The sequence below is a fragment of the Bubalus kerabau genome, chromosome 4, assembly GCF_029407905.1.
Source record: "Bubalus kerabau isolate K-KA32 ecotype Philippines breed swamp buffalo chromosome 4, PCC_UOA_SB_1v2, whole genome shotgun sequence".
Lineage (NCBI taxonomy): Eukaryota > Metazoa > Chordata > Mammalia > Artiodactyla > Bovidae > Bubalus > Bubalus kerabau.
The window spans coordinates 286,519-309,714 of record NC_073627.1 but is presented as its reverse complement, the minus strand read 5'-3'; the positions used below and the strand labels follow the sequence as shown (position 1 = coordinate 309,714).

The following is a 23,196-nucleotide window of genomic DNA, read 5'->3' as shown; positions in this document are numbered from 1 at the left end:
CAGGAGAAGTGATCCGGCCCCGCAAGGACCTGCTGGCGGGCTTCCACAGACACCAGCAGGAAGATGCCCACGAGTTTCTGATGTTTACTCTGAATGCCCTGCTGCAAGGGTACTCGAGTGCATCCCAGCCGTTGGGCCATGCCTCCGAGGACACCGCCGTCATCCGTCAGATCTTCGGTATGTAAGGTTTTCACAAAAGTCGATAGGGGTCCTTGGCTAAGAGGAGACTGTGCCTTGGGTTTGCCTGTATAATAAACTGCACTCCATTATCTGCACGCCAAAGCCTTTGACTGTGTGGATCACAATATATATGGAAAATTCTGAAGCAAGATGGGAATACCAGACCACCTAGTCTGCCCTTGAGAAACCTGTATGCAGGTCAGGAATCAACAGTTAGAACTGGACATGGAACAACAGACTGGTTCCAAATAGGAAAAGGAGTATGTCAAGGCTGTATATTGTCACCCTGCTTATTTAACTTATGTGCAGAGTACATCATGAGAAATGCTGAGCTGGAGGAAGCACAAGCTGGAATCAAGATTGCTGGGAGAAATATCAATAACCTCAGATATGCAGATGACACCACCCTTATGGCAGAAAGTGACGAAGAACTAAAGAGCCTCTTGATGAAAGTGAAAGAGGAGAGTGAAAAAGTTGGCTTAAAGCTCAACATTCAGAGAAGTAAGATCATGGCATCCTGTCCCATCACTTCCTGGCAAATAGATGGGGAAACAGTGAAAACAGTGTCAGACTTTATTCTGGGGGGCTCCAAAATCACTACAGATGCTGATTGCAGCCATGAAATTAAAAGATGCTTACTCCTGGAAGGAAAGTTATGACCAACCCAGACAGCATTATTAAAAAGCAGAAACATTACTTTGTCAACAAAGATCCATCTAGTCAAGGCTATGGTTTTTCTAGTATTCATGAATGGAGGTGAGAGTTGGACTATAAAGAAAGCTGAGAGCTGAAGGACTGATGCTTTTGAACTGTGGTGTTGGAGAAGGCTCTTGAGAGTCCCTTGGACTGCAAGGAGATCCAACCAGTCCATCCTAAAGGAGATTGGTCCTGGGTGCTCATTGGAAGGACTGATGTTGATGCTGAAACTCCAATACGTTGGCCATCTGATGCGAAGAGGTGAGTCATTTGAAAAGACCCTGATGCCTGGAAAGATTGAGGGCAGGAGGAAAAGGGGATGACAGAGGATGAGATGGTTGGATGGCATCATCAACTCAATGGACATGGTTTTGGGTAGACTCGGGAGTTTATGATGGACAGGGAGGCCTGACGTGCTGCAGTTCATGGGGTCGCAAAGAGTCGGACACGACTGAGCGACTGAACTGAACTGACTATCTGCATTGTCCTTCTGAGTGAATTTGTTTCCCAGAACGCGTGGCTACAACAGATTTGCTAAATGAGGGAAAAGCACAGTTTGATTCCCTACCTGAAAAGCTCCAAGGTATGCCGGCTGTATCCCATTGCTTCAGATGTCTATTGATTCCTTGGAATTAACTCTGGACGCCTATTCTGAAATGGCAAAAAGTCCATAGATTTTCCACTTCTATCTTCTGTTTCAGTTATTTGTGATTGTGATCAAGGCTGGATAGTAGTTTAGAAAATTTTATTCCAAGCAGAGCAGCTGTCCTCTGTGTCTAATGGGTTAAACATCCAGTAGAGAATCTGATGGTGGATATTGGGGGCTCTTTTCCTGGAATTGAAATGGATATGGTCACTGTGGCACAGAATAGAGGCATTCCCCACGCCTCAGAAGGCCTAAAAGCCAGATGACACTCTTATTCTTCTAGCATTGCTCCAAGGATCTGGGCACACCCTAGGCATGAGAGCAGGCGTGGATGGATCAGAGCATCACAAGTGCCATCTGCAGATAGGCCAAGCACTGAGATTTTTCCATGACTTAGCATTCATGAACAGTATGAAAAAGCAAAAAGATATGACACTGAAAACCCCCTCAGGTCGGTGGGAGTCGGTGTACTACTGGAGAAGAGTGGAGAAATAGCTCCAGAAAAATGAAGAGGCTGAGCCAGAGTGGACCCGGCGCCCAGTTGTGGAGGTGTCTCGTGGTGCAAGTAAAGTTGGATGCTGTAAAGAACGATATTGCTTAGGAACCTGGAATGTTAGGTCCATGAATCAAGGTACATTGGACGTGGTCAAACAGGAGATGGCAAGAGTGAACATTGACATTTTAATCAGTGAACTAAAATGGATGGGAATGAACGAATTTAATTCAGATGACCATTATATTTATTACCATGGGCAAGAATCCCTTAGAAGAAATGGAGTAGTCCTCAAAGTCAACAAAAGAGTCTGAAATGCAGTACTTGGGTGCAATCTCAAAAATGACAGAAAGATCTTGGTTCATTTCCAAGGCAAACCATTCAGCATTAAAATAATTAAAGTCTATGCCCCAACCACTAATGCCAGAGAAGACCAAGACCTTCTAGAATTAACACCAAAAAAAAAAAAAAAAAAGTTCTTTTCATCATAGGGATTGTTGTTCAGTCGCTCAGTCATGTCTGACTCTTTTGTGACCCTATGGACTGAAGTACAGACTCTCTGTCCTTCAACATCTCCCAAAATTTGCTCAAACTTATATCCATTGAGTTGGTGATGCCATGCAACTGTCTCATCCTCCGTCATCCCCTTCTCCTCCTGCCCTCAGTCTTTCACAGCATCAGGGTCTTTTCTAATGAGTCAGCTCTTTGCATCAGGTGGTCAAAGCATTGGAGGTTCAGCTTTAGCATCAGTCCTTCCAGTGAATATTCCAGGTTGATTTCCTGTCAGATTGACTGGTTTTATGTCCTTGCTGTCCAGGAGACTCTCAAGAGTCTCCTCCAGCACAACAGTTCAAAGCCATCACTTCTTTTGTGCTTAGTCTTTTTTATTGTCCAACTCTCACATCCATACACGACTACTGGAAAAACCACAGATTTGACTATATGGACCTTTGTAGGCAAAGTCTCTCTTCTTTTTAATATGCTGTCTAGGTCCATCCTAGCTTTTCTTCTAAGGAGCAAGCATCTTTTAATTTCATGGCTGCAGTCAACAAACTACAGTGATTTTGGAAACCAAGAAAATAAAGTCTGTTAACTCTGTCTGTTTTCCATTCTATTTGCCATGAAGTGAAGGGACCAGATATCATGATCTTCATTTTTTAAATGTTGAGCTTTAAGCCAGCTTTTTCACTCTCCTCTTTCAGCTTCATCAAGAGACTCTTTTGCTCCTCTTTGCTTTCTGCCATAAAAGTGGTGTCATCTGCATATCTGAGGTTATTGATATTTCTCCCAGCAATCCTAATTCCAGCTTGTGATTCATCCAGCCCAGCATTTTGCATGATGTGTTCTGCATATAAGTTAAATAAGCAGGGTGACAATATACAGCCTTGACATACTCCTTTCCCAATTTTGAACCAGTCAGTTGGTTCCATTTCATGTTCTAACTGTTGCTTCTTGACCTGCATACTCGTTTCTCAGGAGGCAGGTAACGTGATCTGATATTCCCATCTCTTGAAGAATTTTCCAGTTTGTTGTGATCCACACAGTCTAAGCCTTTAAACATAGTCGAGGAAGCAGAACTACACGTCTTTCTGGAACTCTCTTGCTTTTTCTATGATCCAACGGATGTTGAGAATTTGATCTGTGGTTTCTCTGCCTTTTCTAAATCCATCTTGAACATCTGGAAGTTCTTGGTTCACATACTGTTGAGCCTGGCTTGGAGAATTTTGAGCATTACTTTGCTAGCATGTGAAATAAGTGCCATTGTGCAGTAGTTTGAACATTCTTTGTCATTGCCCTTCTTTGGGATTGGAATGAAAACTGACTTTTTCTAGTCCTGTGGCCACTGCTGACTTTTCCAAATTTTGGGGGCATATTGAGTGCAGCACTTTCACAGCATCATTTTAGGATTTGAAATAGCTTAGTTCGAATTCCATCACCTCCACTAGCTTTGTTTGTAGTGACTGGAATGCAAAAGTAGGAAGTCAAGAGATACCTGGAGTAACAGGCAGGTTTGGTCTTGGAATACAAAACGAAGCATGGCAAAGGCTAACAGAGTTTTGCCAAGAGAACACGCTGGTCATAGCAAACACCATCTTCCAACAACACAAGAGATGACTACATATGGATATCACCAGATGGTCAATACCAAAATCAGATTGATTATATTCTTTGCATCCAAAGATGGAAAAGCTCTATACAGCCAGCAAAAACAAGAGCAGGAGTTAACTATGGCTCAGATAATGAGCTCGTTATTGCAAAATTCAAACTTAAATTGAAGAAAGTAGGGAAAACCATTCGGCCATTCAGGTATGATGTAATCAAATCCCTATGTTTATACAGTGGAGGTGACAAATAAATTCAAGGGATTTAGGTCTGATAGAGTGTCTGGAGAACTATGGGTGGAAGTTCATAAAATTTTATAGGAGGCAGTGACCAAAACCATCCCCCAAAGAAAGAAATGGTTGTCAGAGGAGGCCTTACAAAGAGCTGAGAAAAGAAGAGAAGTGAAAGCAAAAGAGAAAAGGAAAGATATACCCATTTGAATGCAGAGTTCCAACGAATAGAAACGAGAGATAAGAAAATCTTCTTAACTGAACAATGGAAAGAAATAGAGGAAAGCAACAGAATGGGAAAGACTAGAGAGCTCGTTGAGAAAGCTGGAGATATGCACGATGTGATAGTTGCCAAGCTACATTTTATTTGGGGCAAAATGAGGACTGAGCCCAGGAGACAGCACCTCAGATAACTCTGAGAGACTGCTCCAAAGAGGCAGTGGGGGAGGTCAATACATAGGATTTTGGTGAATGGGGAGTTCCATGCAATCAAGCACTTATTTTACAAAAGGTTTTCTGCTGGTCGTGAGGAGCTGATGTCACCATGAAGGGATTCAGTGATTTTCTAGATATGAAGAAATGTAAGAGTTGGGATCAAGAAATCAGTTCCTGAAAATATCTGACTATCTAAAAGACCCTTTCCACCAGTTTCCCTGGAGCATGCCTGGTTCTGCACCCTGAATTCCCCTCAGCGGATGTTGAAGGTCGGCAGCTTCAGCAACACAGGAGTCAATCTCCGCTGAGGCAGCTGGCAAATCCCCTGTTGCAGGTCAGCCTCTGGCAAATGCTCTTTACAAGTGCCAATTTGTAGCTGACATAGATATCACGTGGACGTAGTTGAGAAAATACTGAAAAGGTAAAGCAGAGATGTATTAAAGCGCGCTAGGTTAGGTTTGTCCGCCGCAAATTGGCACTTGCAATGGTCATTTGCCTTCCACCTCTACAAGGTCAGATAGTGTGCTGCTGCAGCTGCTGATGTGCAACACCCCCTGAAAGGAGTTCAGGCTGGAGAGCAGAAATGAAGCCCCCTGTGCTGTGGGAAAACTGGTGGAACAAGTCTTCAGATAGATATTTCCAGGAGTCAAGTTTATAAGGCCAATTCTTGCATCCCCTGGTATCTAGAAAGGGGCTAAAATCCTTCCTGGTGGTTAAGTCGACAGGTTTTATATTTTAAGGAATCAGAATTTATTATACTTTGGCTTTGCCATTGAGAAATGGAATATTTCCTGCCGTGTCAGTAACAAATGATTTCAGTCATCAGTGATTGCAGCCACCAGCCAAAGGTGAGCTGGTGAAGCCCTGAGGGGACTCAGGAGGGAAAGCCTATCTGCCCTCTGGCAGCCTTCAGACTGCAGCTATGCCCCATGGCGAGCCCCGAGGGAACTCAAGATGTGAAAATGCGGTAGGATGTAGATGGGTCCCAGGCTGGACGCCTGGTGATTGTCAAGGGGAGTAAAGTTGAAGCTCTGCTCTCACCCAGACACTCCAAGGACAAAGCTAGTGGCAAACACTGAGCTCTGCTGAAGTAGAGATACAGCGCCCGCTCCTTAGGCCAAGGAGGACTTCTCTGTGCACGCAAGTGCAGGAAGGCTTGTTGAGGGTCAAAAAGGGAAGGGAGTCCCATCCCATAAGTGTGGACATACACCTACAGGCTTGTGTGGTCGAATCTATATTAGCAGAAATTTGCACAAGCATCTTAGGGGCGAAGGATCAGCCAGGTGTGAGAAAAGAAACAAAGTAATTGGCCAAATGTAAACAAAGACCCTATATAAGGACACTCCTATATAACTGTTTTAAATCAGCTTCTTACTGCAAGGAGATCCAACCAGTCCATTCTAAAGGAGATCAGCCCTGGGATTTCTTTGGAAGGAATGATGCTAAAGCTGAAACTCCAGTACTTTGGCCACCTCATGCGAAGAGTTGACTCAGTGGAAAAGACTCTGATGCTGGAAGGGATTGGGGGCAAGAGGAGAAGGGGACGACAGAGGATGAGATGGCTGGATGGCATCACTGACGCAATGGACGTGAGTCTGAGTGAACTCCGGGAGTTGGTGATGGACAGGGAGGCCTGGCGTGCTGCGCTTCATGGGGTCGCAAAGAGTCGGACACGACTGAGCGACTGATCTGTTCTGATCTGATCTGATCTTACTGTGCTCCCCGTTCAGGACACCCGTGCTCCTCTCCCAGTGTGTGTTACTGTCATGCTTCTGACATAAATAAATTATTTCTCTGAGTGCTCTCCTATATGTTGCGCTGTGTCTCTATATAAAAATCTTTGTACTTGTTCTGCAGTTTTTGCCTCCTTGAAACATTTTTGCTTTCAAATGGAGTAAGAATCAAGGAACTTCGCTTGTAGCCTCTAGCCACTGGTGGACTGGCAGCTGGGTTCATTTCCTAGATGGGGAAATAAGATCCTACTTCAAGACTAAGACTGTGCCCCCAACGCAGGGGGCCCGGGTTCCCTCCCTGGTCAGGGAATTAAGTCCCACATACCTCAACTAAAATGTCCCACATGCCACAGCCAAGTCTTGGCACAGCCAAATAAATAAATAAATAAAGACTGCTATTCCTTCCAGGACAAAACCACAGGATCCTGGCCCCAAACAGCTGAGATGCATATCAAAGGAATGATTTCAGTGAGCCCAGCCTCTTGCATCTTCCCACACACAGAAAAGTGCTAAATTCATTCACTTGAGATATCTGGCTTTCTTTTAATTAACAATAATCTTTGATGTTCTGACTACTTGCCCTTTACGCAAAACTTCTATCTAACCTGGCTCCCCCCTCACCTCAGAGCAGTTCCCTCGGGTTTTCTTGAGGTGCTGTCTCCCTGTTTTGAAATCCTAAAAATTCCTGCTAAATAAAACATAAGTCTAAACTTTTAGGTTGTGCATAATTTTTAAGCCAGCACTTTACTGTCTTTAAAGGAATAAAATTATTTGTACCATATGTAATATATACTTCTTAGGGGCCTCTGTGGTGGCTCAGATGGTAAAAACCCACCTGCCAATGCTAGAGATTTGGGTTTGATCCCTGGGTCAGGAGGATCCCCTGGAGAAGGAAATGGCAACCCACTCCAGGACTCCTGCCTGGGGAATCCCATGGACAGAGGCTCAGAGAGTCAGACGCCACTGAGTGACAGCAGCATCTGCGACAACAACGGCCTCCACCTGAACGCGCCCGTGTCCCGTCCATCACCTTATCTGTCCAGGGGAGGTTTTGTGTAGACCTGGGAAGACGTGTATTCTGGTTCCATTGGGTGGAATGTTCTACATATGTCTCTTAATTTAATTTGGTCTAAAGTTTGGTTTAATTCCAACACGTCATTCTTGATTTTCTGTTGGATGATCTATCCATTGCTAAGAGTGAGATGTTGAACCCCCCTACATTGTTGTAATGGTGTCTGTTTATTTCCTATAGATCTGTTATTATTTGCTTAAAATACTTAGGTGATCCAGTGTTGTTTTATATATTTGCATACGTGTGTGTGTGTGTGTGTGTATACTTTTTGATGTATTAACCTTTTGTCATACAATGGCCTCCTTTGATGTTTGTTATCATTTTTTCTTAAAGTCTTTTTTGTCTGATATAAGAATTACTATGACCCCTTTCTTTCTGTTTTTATTCCTGTGAAATACCCTTATTTATCCCCTCACTTTGAGCCTTTGTGTATCCTTAAAGCTGAAGTGAGTTTCTTGTAGACAGCATAGAGTTGGGTCCTTTTTTTTTTTTTTTTTTTTAAAGCATCTGTGTCTTCTTATTGGTGAACCCACTCTATTTGCATTTAGACTGGGTATTGATATGTAAGAGCTGACTCCTGCCATCTGAGTGATTGCTTTCTGGTTGTTTTTTGTCTCCATTCATTCCCTTTCCCTTTGTTTCTGCCTACTTTTGTAAATTGGTGGCTTTTCATAGGGTATTGTTCCCCCTTTCTATATTTCTTGCATCTACTCTAGATATTTACTGTGGTTACCATGGAGCTTACATTAAAAATTTATACCTAAAACAGTTTGTCTTGTGCTGATTGCAACCTGGGTTTTTTAGCCAATAAAGTGGCTCCACCATTTAACTCTTCCTCTGCAATGTTCTGATGTTCCAGTTCTCTCTTTTATGCTGTGTGTTTGGTGATAAGGTATATTAGCTGTAGTTACTTTTAGTCATCCTTTCCTTGAGCCTTTATACTTGAAGTTGTTAATATACCATTCTTCTAAGTAATTGGAATTAACTAAATCTGACTATACATTTTTACCTGACCTAGTGTGTTATATACTTTTGTGTGTGTTCATGTGTTACTTTGCGTCTTTTTTATTCTGCTTGAACTTCTTCAGCATTCTTTGCAAGGCAGGTGTGGTGGTGATGAACTCCCTCAGCTTTGCTTTAGGAAAGCCTTTATTTTCCCTTCATATTTGAAGGATAACTTTGGTGAATAGAGTTCTCCTGGTTGGCAATTTTTATTGCTCTGCCCTCTGAATATTTAATTTTACTCTGTCCTGGCCTGTAGTTTTCTTCTGAGAAATCCCCTGATAGCCTCATGGGGTTTCTTGTGTCAGTTATAGTCATCCCTGTAAGTAAATCAGACATTCCTATTTTAGATAGGAAAATTTAATCAGTATTTTGTAACAACAGTAAGGAAAATTGTCGTGGTCTGGGTGCTGGTTGGAAAAGAATTTCCTGACATGAGACAGAGTGAGAGGGAAATAAAGTTTATTAGCGTGGGAGACGCTATTAGAACAGCGGACTAGCTCAAGAGAGAACCGTCTTTGAACAGAGGCCCTTAGTCCAATTTTATACCCAGGCTACAGGGAGCAGGTTAGGGGTCTAGCGGGTCATTGCTGATTGGATGAGAAGTGGGGGGGGGGGGAGCAGAGAGTAAAGACCTTCTCCCTATGGGCTAGGAGGGGAGACAGGTTATACTGCTCAGGAGCACCTGAAATCCGTTAGTAGTTACACCATGGGGGAGGGAAGGATGATCAGCGTCTGGTTCTCGTTCCTGCATTCCGTTCTCCCTCGGTTTTCTCTGCTCTTCCGTCCTTGGGTCTCCACCTTCCTCCCTGTCTTTATTTTTAGGGCCAATTCTTTGGCCCCCCTTTGATACCATGCTCACGTCTAACCATCTACCTATTTCCCTTCTTAGGCATTTGGGAACCCGGTCTCAGGGGAAAAGGGGCGATGGCCGCTCTGGCTTCTTCAGGCTGTAGGGGCGTCGTGGGGCTCTAGGGTCTCTTTGCCTGCTCTCTGCCAGGATGCATTTACAGAAGGAGATGAGAGTCCATGGAATGATAAGGTGACTCGTTTCAGCATTGTCTGGGTGTTGGCCAGGGAATATTCTCGCAAACTATCACTTGGAGATTTGCTGTATTCTAGAAGAAGCCAACTTAACAAGAAAGTTAAAGATACATGACCCACAGATTTAGAGAAGCAGAAAAGCTCCCGAGGAGCTAGCCAGGAAAACCAGGGCCAGACATTGGGTCATGCCATTAGTGTTTCTCTAGGTGCAAGAAGAGGCGAGAAGCTGGGCTCATAAAAACCTTTACCTGAAAACATCTGGCTCTCTGAAAGCCAGTTCTTCTGGGTTTTTCCCAGAACACAGAGTGCCTTATTTCTGATCTCCACCCTGAACTCCTTTCAAGGTCAGCAGCTTGCAGTGGTCACGATGTAATCTTTGTAGAGACAGCTGACAAGTGCCAACTTCCAGCCAGCAGGGTCCCTTCATAACCACATATTTGACCATGCTTTGGGGGCATTTCAGGGCCCTTGTGTCCCAGGTCTAATGAAGATTCCATTGACAGGCCATTGTGTGTGTTACTAGACCAGACCTTGCAAGTAGCAAAAGTCTGAGGACCATACCTGTCTTACTAGCCTCTTGGCCCAGGAGAATATTCCCTCTTGTTGCTTCTTTCCATATCTAGAGTTACATTATTACATTCATTGATCTCATGAGTTCAGTTCAGTTCACTTCAGTCACTCAGTAGTGTCCAACTCTTTCCGACCACATGAATCGCAGCACGCCAGGCCTCACTGTCTATCACCAACTTCTGGAGTTCACTCAAACTCACATCCATCGAGTCGGTGATGCTATCCGTCCATCTCATCCTCCTTCATCCCCTTTTCCTCCTGCCCCCTATCCCTCCCAGCATCAGAGTCTTTTCCAATGAGTCAACTCTTTGCATGAGGTGGCCAAGTTATTGGAGTTTCAGCTTCAGCATGAGTCCTTCCAATGAACACCCAGGACTGATCTCCTTTAGGATGGACTGGTTGGATCTCCTTGCAGCCCAAGGGACTCTCAAGAGTCTTGTCCAACACTACAGTTCTAAAGCATGCTGCTGCTAAGTCACTTCAGTCGTGTCTGACTCTGTGCGACCCCATAGACAGCAGCCCACCAGGCTCCCCCATCCCTGGGATTCTCCAGACAGGAACACTGGAGTGGGTTGCCATTTCCTTCTCCAATGCATGAAAGTGAAAAGTGAAAGGGAAGTTGCTCAGTTGTGTCCGACTCTTAGTGACCCCCTGGACTGCAGCCTACCAGGCTCCTCTGTCCATGGGATTTTCCAGGCAAGAGTACTGGAGTGGGGTGCCATCACCTTCTCTGTCTAAAGCATAAAGAACTGTATATCAGCATTTTATCACATCAGTCACACATTTAGTAATGTAAGAAACAATGTCCTGAAACAAGCAACATGGAAAATAATATAGCTAGCAGGTATTAGTAAGGTCATAAGCAAGAATTTAAGTCAAGAACTTTCATTAGTTAGAACCCAGTATACCCCAGGTCATGTGACACAGTTAAGTGATTATAGCCAGGTATTAATCTCCTGGTTGTACATCATGGAGGATCTGACATTTATCCAAAGATTGGTTATGGAGATAAGCTTTAGAAACAAACTTAGAGTGTCCTTTTTAAAAACTTAATTAATTAAACCTTTTAGCAATATAACATAACAGCAAGGAACTATCTCAGAAGTGAGTCGTGGTAAACACAGACCTTAACTAACAAAATTAGAACTTAATATTAAGTGAAATATATATTTTTTGTCATTGTGAGGGCATTAGCCCTGAAGCCAGGGAAGGCTTTAACCCATCAAATAAAAATGAGGTCTGTCAGGGAGCCAGGTAAAGCCAAGCAGCCGCCTTGGATTTCCCATAGCTCTGACTCCTTGATTTACAGCTACTGTTCATGCATTTTTAATTCCCCAGTTTAGGAGTAGACTGTTGCCATGTTTTAAGGACATCAGAATAGCAAAAGTCTAACAGTGAGGGTTTTTTTTTTTGTGGAAGCAGAATGAGCTTTTACATGTTCCATAATCTTAAATAACGCTTATTTACTTTACCAAAGTAACAAAAGATTTTAAAAACAAATATAAATCACTTAAAGGCAAAGAAATTCATAATCTGTTTTTGAAAGCCTCATTCTAAGAAAACTTTGTTCTCTTAACATAGAGAGTAGACTAAATCCTAGTCTGGTGCCAGCTTACCAGATAACAAACAAACAAAATGTGTTTATCGGTGAATCTTAGAAGTCTTTTCCATAAATCTTGAAGTAGCAGTATTCTTGCAAAGGAATCAGAATGAGACCATAGAAGGCATGTTTAAAATCTGATTAAATTGCAACTGACATATACAATGGAGTATTACTCAGCCATTAAAGAGAATACATTTGAATCAGTTCTAATGAGGTGGATGAAACTGGAGCCTATTATACAGAGTGAAGTAAGCCAGAAAGAAAAACACCAATACAGTATACTAATGCATATATATGGAATTTAGAAAGATGGCAACAATAACCCTGTATTCGAGGCACCAAGAGAGACACTGATGTATAGAACAGTCTTTTGGACTCTGTGGGAGAGGGAGAGGGTGTGTTGATTTGGGAGAATGACATTGAAACATGTATAATATCGTATATGAAACGAATCACCAGTCCAGGTTCGATGCATGATACTGGATGCTTGGGGCTGGCGCACTGGGACGACCCAGAGGGATGGTACGGGGAGGGAGGAGGGAGGAGGGTTCAGGATGGGGAACACGTGTATACCTGTGGTGGATTCATGTTGATATATGGCAAAACCAATACAATATTGTAAAGTTAAAAAATAAAATAAAATACAATTAAAAAAAAGAAAAAGAATGCATATATGTGCATAACTGAGTCGCTTTGCTATACAATAGAGATTAGTATAAAATTGTACATCAGCTATCCTTCAACAACAAAAAAAACAATTAAAAAAATTGCAATTGACAAAGTAGCCTGGTCATTCCTGTGATATGTAACACTTTAATATAATAACTAGAATTATAACTGACAACATTTTACCAGGACATATCAGATTTTCATGAATTTCACATAATTTCTAGGATATCTATATTAGTAACATCAACCATACAATATAACCTGACAAGATTCGCTACTCCTCCAACAATACTTCCCATGTAATTTAACATGTCAAATAAACTCAGGTAGTTTAATATCTCTCTTTGGAATGTCTCAGGGGCCCTCTGAAGCACCCCAAAGTTAGCCAGAAGTCAAATGATTTAGGAAATTTTTCAATAAATATCAAACGGGTTTATAACACTCAGTCGCATAGGATCATATAAGTCGCTATGAAACAATAGTTACTCACTTAGCCAAAGGTAACAAAAGATTTCAAAGGTAAGCATAGATCACTTCAGAGATAAAGGAACTTAAAATCCAGTATCAAAGGCAGTTCAACATCTCAAGAAAACTTGTATTTATGCACAAATCTCTTCCCTTGGGGTCCACTTCCCATAAAACCTCATCACGTTCTGTACCCATTACTTTGTTCTCCTGCCTGAAACAGCCACCTGTAAGTCAGACCCACTTCCTTCTCCCTTTATAAAATGTAATTTCATGTCTCATATCTTTTTTACTGAAAACACACATCCTACTTTCCTTAAGCAACCAAGAACTGACCTTTATATTAGCATTCTATAGATTGGCGAACATAATTACCAGTGATAATTTCTAAAGAAAATTCTAGAGAACATCTCAGGATGGCAGCAAACATTATTCATTAATCATCCAAAATCTCTAGTTTCTGTCTAAGAGGAAGTTAGTGTTTAGTAATGAATATTTCAGAATCTTATTTTATTTGGAAATGACCTAGCTATTCAATAAACTTCTGTCACTTAGTTTAGCACACCCCTGGAAATTCAAGTTGAGAAGGCGATGGCACCCCATTCCAGTACTCTTGCCTGGAAAATCCCATGGACGGATGAGCCTGGTAGGCTGCAGTCCATGGGGTCGCTAAGAGTTGGACACAACTGAACGACTTCACTTTGACTTTTCACTTTCATGCACTGGAGAAGGAAATGGCAACCCACTCCAGTGTTCTTACCTGGAGAATCCCAGGGATGGGGGGGGGGGCCTGGTAGGCTGCAGTCCATGGGGTCGCTAAGAGTTGGACACAACTGAACGACTTCACTTTGACTTTTCACTTTCATGCACTGGAGAAGGAAATGGCAACCCACTCCAGTGTTCTTACCTGGAGAATCCCAGGGATGAGGGGGGGCCTGGTAGGCTGCCATCTATGGGGTCGCACAGAGTTGGACACGACTGAAGCGACTTAGCAGCAGCAGCAGCAGAAATTCAAGTTACCCCAATCTGTAGAGACTATTTTAGACAGACATTCCTAAAACATAATTAGTCTTAATAGTTTATCTAAAAGTTAATATCTCATCTACATTTTTATGAGTTTTTTTTTTTTTTTCTTCTAGAGGTACTTTCCTTCTTTACAAACTTGTAACAGATATAACAATATTTAATTATAATAAATCTAGGCACAATGAAAATATTAAGCTTAACGTTAATGACTCTTGACGTGTCTATATTAGATTAGCAAACTAACATCAATACTAGTTATTTCATATTGAATATTTCCCAGTTCACATGAATCTGATATTCATTTAGGTTAATTTCTCTTGTATTTAGAATTGTCTGATTTGTAAGTACTTATTTTTCTTTGAAGTGAAGTGAAGTGAAGTTTCTCAGTCATGTCCAATTCTTTTCGACCCCATGGACTGTAGTCTAACAGGCTCCTCTGTCCATGGGATTTTCCAGGCAAGAATACTGGAGTGCGTTGCCATTTCCTGCTCCAGGAGGTCTTCCCGACCCAGGGAATGATCCCGGGTCTCCTGCATTGTAGGCAGACGCTTTACCATCGGAGCCACCAGGAAAATGTGACCCTCAAATCTATGGCCAGCTGACTTTCAACAAGCATCCTGAAAGGATAGGCTTTTCAACAAGTGGTGGTGGAACAACTAGAGAGCCGCTAAGTGAAATAAACCAACCAACTACCTCCAACCCTTACTTTAAGAATTTTTATTCTTCAACTTTTCTTTGGCCAATTAAATTAGAACTCATTTACCTTTTTGGCAATATTATTAAAACAAACAAACAAAAGACACACACTGAGACATACATAAATTGAGACAGATGGGCAGAAATCTCATAGTTTTCCACTTGACATTTAAAATGTCTCTTTGTCTCCCCCCACCCCCATTTTTTTGAAATTCTAATTTGCCCAAGGCTGAGGTCTCAGACAATGTGGGCTGTGTATTTCAGGGACATGAAAAGGGTTAACTTCAAGCTTTTCCCTAGGCAGTCTTTTTAACAAACTTATTTTTAATTGCATATGCAAGAAGACCTGGTTTTCCAGTTTCCAAGAAAAAAATTTTTCAGTTTAACCAGTTTTCTCCAGAGTCTAAAGAATATCATGGCCATCCTGTGTCAGAAACTCACCTTTCCTTTCTGTAGTCATAGTTTTATACCTAAATTATAGGTCAAATAGTGCTCAAATTGACTCTGATATCAGGCGCAGATCAGCTGATAAATATCGTGGATTGTCCCTCTGGTGGGAAGGGAGGTCTTTGTCCCATCAGAAGGATCTGAAGGGTTAAGGGAATTTGCAGGAGTTGGGGAAGTTTAGTCTTACCCCATCCTGAGGAACAGGAATAGTTACAAGGGAATTCTTTAGGATATTCAGGGGTGGGGGAAGCTTGGTTCTCTCCCCACCTGAGATAAGCATAGTTAGAAACGGATCTTCAGAATGTTAGGAGAGCTTTTGATCCTTCAGGCTTTTGAATATAGGAGAAAGACCTGGACCAAAGGGAACCTCAGAATCCTCTCCAAGAGATCATGTGGGCATGACAGGTCGAGTAGGGGTCGTCTAGGAAACCTGATGGAGAGAGACAGAGGGGCACAGGAGACAGGAAGGCAAGAGGAAGACATGCGGCATGAGTCCCTGAGACCCGGATTCCGACTGAGGGCCCCGAAGGACTGAACGTAAGGAGATTCTGAGTTCTTTCACTGCTTTTGGCAAAAGCTAGTGTGCCTTTCAGAGGCCATTTTTTGGGGTCCCCCATGGCGCAGGAGTGCGTCCAGGAGGAGCTACAGCATGTCCAAGGTCAGGGGTGACAGCTGAGAGGAGCTACTTCACGTCCGAGGTAAGGAGCAGCGGCTGCACTTTGCTGGAGCTGCCATGAAGAGATATCCCACGTCCAACGTAAGAGAAACCCAAGTAAGAAGGTAGGCACTGAGAGAGGGCAGATAGACAGAAACCACAATCACAGACAGCTAGCCAATCTGATCACACGGACCACAGCTTGTCTAACTCAATGAAACTAAGCCCCTGTGGGGCCACCCAAGATGGACAGGTCATGGTGGAGAGGTCTGACAGAATGTGGTCCACTGGAGAAGGGAATGGCAAACCACTTCAGTGTTCTTGCCTCGAGAACCCCATGAACAGTATGAAAAGGCAAAAAGATAGGACACTGAAAGATCCCCAGGTCGGTAGGTGCCCAATATGCTACTGGAGATCAGTGGAGAAGTAACTCCACAAAGAATGAAGGGATGGAGCCAAAGCAAAAACAACACCCAGTTGTGGATGGGAATGGTCTTAGAAGCAAGGTTCGATGCTGTAAAGAGCAATATTACATAGGAACCTGGAATGTTAGGTCCATGACTCAAGGTACATTTGAAGTGGTCAAACAGATGGCAAGAGTGAACTTCGAGTTGGACTATAAAGAAAGCTGAGCACCAAAGAATTGAAGCTTTTGAACTGTGGTGTTGGAGAAGACTTTTGAGAGTCCCTTGGACTGCAAGGAGATCCAACCAATCCATTCTAAAGGAGATCAGTCCTGGGTGTTCATTGGAAGGACTGATATTGAAGCCAAAATTCCAATACTTTGGCCACCTGATGTGAAGAGCTGACTCATTTGAAAAGCCCCTGATACTGCGAGAGACTGAGGGCAGGAGGAGAAGGGGACGACAGAGGATGAGATCGTTGGATGGCATCACCAACTCAATGGACATGAGTTTGAGTAAGCTCTGGGAGTTGGTGATGGACAGGGAGGCCTGGCATGCTGCAGTCCATGGGGTCACAAAGAGTCGGACATGACTGAGCAACTGAACTGAACTGAGTTTGTATTTGGGCCAGGCCTTTTGCAGGACTAAATTTTACAGTTTCTGAGAATGTAGCCAAGGGGTGAGTCTGAGAGAGGCTCCTGGGATGTACCAGAGCTCACTCTTATCCTATCTGCCATAGAATGGGGGTACTGAGAGTCACCGGCTGACAGGCATCCCTTTTGTCCCATTGATCTCCTCGTGTGACTAGTGCACGAAGATGGCCGAGGGACCCAACAGTTGCACCCGACAGTGAGAGGTGACCCCTGAGAACTGTGCAGCTAGGGCACCGTGTGACCTGGGCAGAGATAGATTCCATACTTTTCACAAGTGCACGGGGAACATTCTCCAAAATTGACCATATGTTAGACCAGAAAATAAGTCTACTCTAAATAGACTCAAATCATACAAAGGAACTTTTTCCTGTCACAAAGCAATGAAACAAAAAATCAATAGTAGAAGGAAAAGTGGGAAAATCCACAAGTATGTGAAGATTAAACACACTCTTAAGTAACCAATAGGCTAAAAAATAATTTAAAAAAGGAACTTAGAAAATACCTGGAGACAAATCAAAATATAAACAGAGCATACCAAAATATATGGGATTCTGCAAAAACATCACCAACAATGAAATGTAAAGCTGTGAATGCATACATTAAAAAGAAAGCTCAAATAAGCAACCTATCTTTACACCTAGGCAGAAAAGGGAGAGCAGACCAAACTCAAAGCTAGAAGAAGGAGTGAAAATAGTAAAGATTAGCTCTCAGATAAATATACAGAAGAGGAAAACCAAAGAAATCAATTTTAAACAAAAGTTACTTCAAACAGGTCACTAAAGTAACAAATCTTTAGCTATACTGACTAAGGAAAAAAGACAACTAAAATCAGTAACAAAGAGGAAATGTAACTGCTGATATGAGAAAATAGCACAGTAAGGGAGAGCTCTGAGCAGCTGAGCGCGGTAAAATTGGATAACCTAGATGAAATTCTGTTATTTAAGCCTCAGTCTGTGATAGTCTATTCTGGCAACCCTAGCAAACTAGCATAGCTTTATCCTTTTTCTTGCAAGTAAAAGTTATGAAAATAGTACCAAAACCCACAAAGTATATAAAGTATCCGAAAGGAGGAAAAAAAAAAGGACGAACTACCTAGGGTGTTGAGAAAAATCTTTTTCTTTGTTTCCTACCAAAGTTAAAATAAAAACATCAAACCCACCAGAAAGGACTCATGAATAGACATTTTAGAGAAGCCAAACAACAACCATGGTAAAACAACCAGAAAGTCATTCAGTTGATAAAAACAGTAAAATAATATAGCAAAATAAACACAGTAAAATGCATTTTATTCTTTGGAGGTTTTTAAAAATTCCATTTATTGAAAATTCCAAAGAAGTTATAATACAGGTACATGATTCAAGATACTGAAAATACACTTTGCCTTAATCTGTGCCTCCTGTCATTTAGCCTGTGTGTCCAGGGCCATCTGCCTCCACAGGTAGTATTTTGTTTCTTATGGATCCTTCTAGAGTTCCTTATAAGCAAACATGAAAATATATTTCTCCTTCATGCCCTAATTCAAAACATACATAGTGGTATATTAAGCATGGTGTTTTGTTACATGTTGCTTTTATTCATTTGACAATGCCTTGGAAGTTGTCCTCTATCAGGACATAATTTCCTGCAGAGCAGTGCACTGAGTGGATGATGTAGTAGTATAATCCTTCTTGCCCATCCACATTGGGAGGAACACTGATATACAACACTCTGTTTATATTACGAGCAATGCTGCAATGGAGAACTGTGACCTGTGCTCTTCTGCTGCGAGCAAGTGGAAGATATATTTCCAAAGGATTTGTAACCTGGAGTATTTGTAACTGAGAGAGCATTTGATAAGATGCTACCAGTAAGATCCTTCTGAGCCAGCAATGAGCCTTTCTCTTTAAACTGCAACTTCTCTATCACACCACTCCCCCACCTTTGTTTAAAACTGTTTTGCAATGTTTTCTAACCTTCAGAAACCCTCTACAGTCTTTCCTATCATCAGCACTGCCCTTTATTTTTGGTGCATTTAGAACATCACCGGGTATGTACCAGTTGTCTCCACTCTTCTCCAGGTCCATCACTGCTAACTCACTCCATTAGAGCTGGAGCCAATGTGGCCAGATAACTCCTTGAGTGTAGAGAAATGGATCATGGATGATCTGAACTAGGGAGCCTGGTGCCCAGGAGAGAGGGAGGGTCCGTAAGGGGTGTAACTGGGGAGAAGCAAAGGTATATTAGGTTTGATCCATGGTAATTTCTCAGGTGAAGATTCTACAGAGCCCAGACATGGGAGCAGGAGTCTTGGTTGGAGAATTTGTACTTGGGAATTTGTACCCAAATAACACAGCTAAAATGGGAGGCGGGGACTCCAAAGGGAACAGCCTGTGAGTGAGTCTGCTGTGAACCTGCTGTGAGTGCCAGGGAGAGACACACACGGGGACAGGATGCGGCAGAGAGGCAGAAAGGCAACAGCAGGCATTCCAAAAGGAAGGAGAGAGCGTCATGGCAATAAGGACGTGTCACAGAAGCATGTGCCACAGAAGGGTGGAGGTAAATGGAAAAGGGATCAGAAGTCATTCATAAGTCCTGGCAAGTTGCTTCATGAGAGGCTAAGGGCAGAATCAGACCATAGGATACAATGAAAAACAGATAAAATCAGTAGGTAAAACCCATTCATGTTCAAATCGAGATTTTGTTAAAATGTTCTTTTAAGGAACATAGAAATACAATCTCGGATGGGAGGACGTTGACGTTTAGGTGATGGCTGACAGAATGACTCCCTGCCTAAAAGAGATGCCATCAGCAACAGTTCTGTGCAGAGTCGGGCAGAGAGGCCATGACACTGGCGGACAGATGTGCTGGGAGACACGTGTGGAAAAGGCTGCTGACTGGAGGGCTTCAGGGAAGAGGGGGTTCCTGCAGACTACATGTGCCACTGGGCAGATAACATCAAGGGGGAGATATTTGGGTCTTAGGAATTACTTAACCTGAAAAAAATTACTTAAAATGAATTATAAATTGGCACCATGTAAAGTGCAATGGCTTCCCTGGTGGTTTGGGTTGTAAAGAATCTGCCTGCAATGTGGGAGGCATGGGTTTGATCCCTGGGTCAGGAAGACCCCCTGGAGAACAAAATGGCAACCCACTCCAGTATTCTTGCCTGGAGAATTCCATGCACAGAGGAGCCTGGTGGGCTACAGTCCATGGGAAAGCATGGGAGGAATAAACCCAGCAACGTAAGGAAGTGTGCTGTGTGCTGGTTTTTCTCACCAGGACAAAGCCTGCCGGCTTTGGATCAACTCCTTCTGTCTCTGAACTTTTCTTGTATTTTAGTGTCTTTCTCTTTTATAATTTAAAAGTCACATTCCTTAAACTTCCCAAGCAGTTTTCCTGGTGGGCTTTCTCCCATGGAAGTAGGATTTATAGGCATGGGTTCTATGATTCCTTTCCAAACATAAACATAAAAAGCCCAACATTTTTTTGAGGCAACAGTTCTCAAACTGTAGAAATAAATTTAGTTTGGCCCATACTGGCCAAGACTACAAAAATTGCTCCTCAGTCTCCTGAGTTTAAAATAGGCTCTGTGGTGCCATCAAGGTTCCTGCTGATCTCAGATCCTGTGATCTTGCTGGTGCCTTGACTACTGCATGCACTCTGACTGCCAGGGCCCTGTGTCATCCATCTGTGTGGGCACGTGGCATCAATGTGCTGTATTTATGGAGAAGTATTCAGAGCAGGCTCAAATCCCGGGATCAGGGACTGGCAGCACTGAGCTAGCACTGACTCCGCCCCCCGTCGTCCGCCCCGCCCCTCCTCCCCTTCACCACGTGTGCGCTCACTCAGGTAAACTCAGCCCCCATGTGTTTCCACCCTCCAAGTTGGTGCCCATCTCAGGGCCCTTGTCCCTGCTCTTCCCTCTCCTAGAATGCCATTGTCCTAGAGCTTAAAGTGGCTGCTGTTTTCTGCTCACCTGGATGGCAGCTCAGATATTAACCTCTTGGATGGGCATTCTTGGACCAGCCTGTCTAATGCTGGTGTTTCCCCTTTACCATCCCACGTGATCCTGATATTTCCATCAGTGTTGTTGTTTAGTCACTAAGTCATGTCTGACTCCTGCGACCCCAGGGACTGCAGCCTGCCAGGCTCCTCTGTCCAAGGGATTTCCCAGGGAGGAATACTGGAGTGGGTTGCCATTTTCTTCTCCAGGGGAGTTTCCTGACCCAGAGATTGTACCCATGTCTCCTGCTTGGCAGGTGAATTCTTTACCACTGAGTCACCTGGAAACCTCAGTTTTTTTCTTTATAATGCTAATCAAAACTTTTCCCCCAATTAAAATTTTTATTTATAACAGTCTGTGTACTCCAGAAAGTCACATAAGATCAGGATCCCTATCTGTTCATTTATTAACATGCCTCTGGTGATTACAATTCTCAGTTGAAAAGTATTTATTGAGTAATGAATACAAGAACCTTAAGGTCCCTTTAATTCAAATTAATGGATTAGAAATGAGAAATGAGCTACCAAGTGTCCTACAAGTGGTCACTATCAAGCCAATCCAGAGATAGTGAACTGCACACTTTAGAGCAGAATGAACTGCTAGTGACTGAAAAAGAAGACGGACACTGGGATTCCGGTGAAAAAAATTCTCCAAATGTAAACCGTGGGAAAATTTAGTGTGACTTATTAGACCAACAGATCTTATGAAAACAGGAGCAAAAATTGCCTCAGTGACTTGATATGCCTGAAGGATTCAGAGACTCCTAAGACCTTACCCAGGATTTATTGGCATAAAGTTCTTCTGGAGGAGGGGTGGGGGTGGTGGAGCCATCTAAGTGTGTCTCCTGATATTTCATTTTAACATGTTCATGAGCAAAACAAAGAATATGAAAGAAAAGACACCTTCAAGCCTGTGTGCTTAGGCTATTTTAAATTATTGATTCAAAAGTATAATTTTCTCTTAAAATGAAATGTGATTTCTGCTTCTAAATACAAGCAGGAGTTTCTGGACTTCCTCACCTACTACTGGTAATTAGAAAGCTGAACAAAACACATGAAATGAACCTTCAGTCAGAATGCTTGGCTAGAGGCAACCTGGAAACCAACCCCATCACCATAAAACCTGAGATTGCAGGTTACGTGGCGAAGTCCCCTAGGCTTCCTTACCCTGCTGCTGTCCTGCCTGCCCTTCCCAATCAAGTCTCTTGCTTTGTCAGCACGTGTGAGCTCACTCTAGGGCCCTGGAAAGGGTTCCCCTTCATGCAATGATAAGAGGAACAGTGTCTAGACTTGCTCACCTACCATTGGGAATTAGAAAGCTGAACAAAATAGGAACCGGTTCTCAGACCCTGAACAGCAGGCAGTGTTAGGGTTCCAGGGCTAGGTTCCTCGAGTGAAGGTGAGCACACACATCAACCTGATGACTCCGCAGCTCTCTGCCTTCAGGCGGTTTTCACGCTGCAGCTGAGGGTAGAGGAACCATAAACATTCTGGCAAAAATCTGAATTGAGAACGCTGGTGAGCTGGGAGGCCACGGAGGGTATAATCTGTGTAGCAGAGCATCAAAGAGGAGGGAGCTACTCAGAGAAAAAGTTCCACAACTGCTTCATGATCCCTTTAAGTCGTTATTGAATATCAATCTGAGGACACACAGGTGAGATTCCATAATGAATAAAAACACAAAAACATAAAATATTGGTCTCACAAGCAAAAAATAAAACAATTCCTTCCACATTAATTTTTTTCAAAGTATGGCAATTAAATGAAGGCTAGTGCGCAGTACACACATACATAAATGGATATGTTTCTAGAAAGCAATTTTTTAGAGATGTCAATAAACCTCTTGTCATTCCAATTTTAGAATTCTACTAAAAAAGTGAAAAAAGTAAAGTGGAAATATGTCTTTGCATACAAAAGGCATTCGAAGCTTTAGTGTTCTTTTTTAAAATTTTGTTTTAATTGGTGGAAATTGTTTTACCATTTTGTGTTCGTTTCTGCCATAAAACCATGCAAATTAGCCATAATTATTTATATATATATCACTTGCTTCTTGAGCCTCTCTCCCCTCCTTGAATAGCTTTAGTTTTAGAATGGAAAAGTTATAAGCAGCCCTATATGTAATGTCTAAATAGTAAGGAGATCGTTAACAATGTCACACATGTTCCTGACTCAATATTTTGCTTCCATTACCATGTTTATGAAGATTTAAAAATCCAGATCAGTAAGTGCATTTAGCAGCTACTATTTGCATTGCAAGGGGTCAGCCAGCACCACTTGCACTAGGCTGAGACTAGCGGTACGCATAGGAGCGGTAGCAAAACAGGAAGGCAGGTCCTGCTCAGAGCTTGTGATGTAAGGAAGCTGGAAGCAGGCTCAGGGGAAGAGGGGCGCCC

General features: G+C 42.7%; 1 long non-coding RNA gene across 2 annotated transcripts in view; it reads right to left on the bottom strand.

Moving 5' to 3' along the window:
- Nucleotides 1-22,454, bottom strand: part of LOC129648518 (uncharacterized) — a 29,419-nt gene extending 6,965 nt beyond the window's left edge. The window contains exons 1-3 of one of the 2 annotated variants that reach the window (XR_008712760.1): nt 22,106-22,454; nt 18,857-19,020; nt 18,175-18,335 (exon numbers count right to left, since the gene is read on the bottom strand). This is a non-coding gene — a long non-coding RNA (uncharacterized LOC129648518). Of the gene's footprint in view, nt 1-18,174; nt 18,336-18,856; nt 19,021-22,105 lie in introns of those variants that run through there. The other variant, XR_008712761.1, reaches the window with a different exon arrangement.
- Between the last annotated feature and the right edge of the window lie 742 nt (nt 22,455-23,196).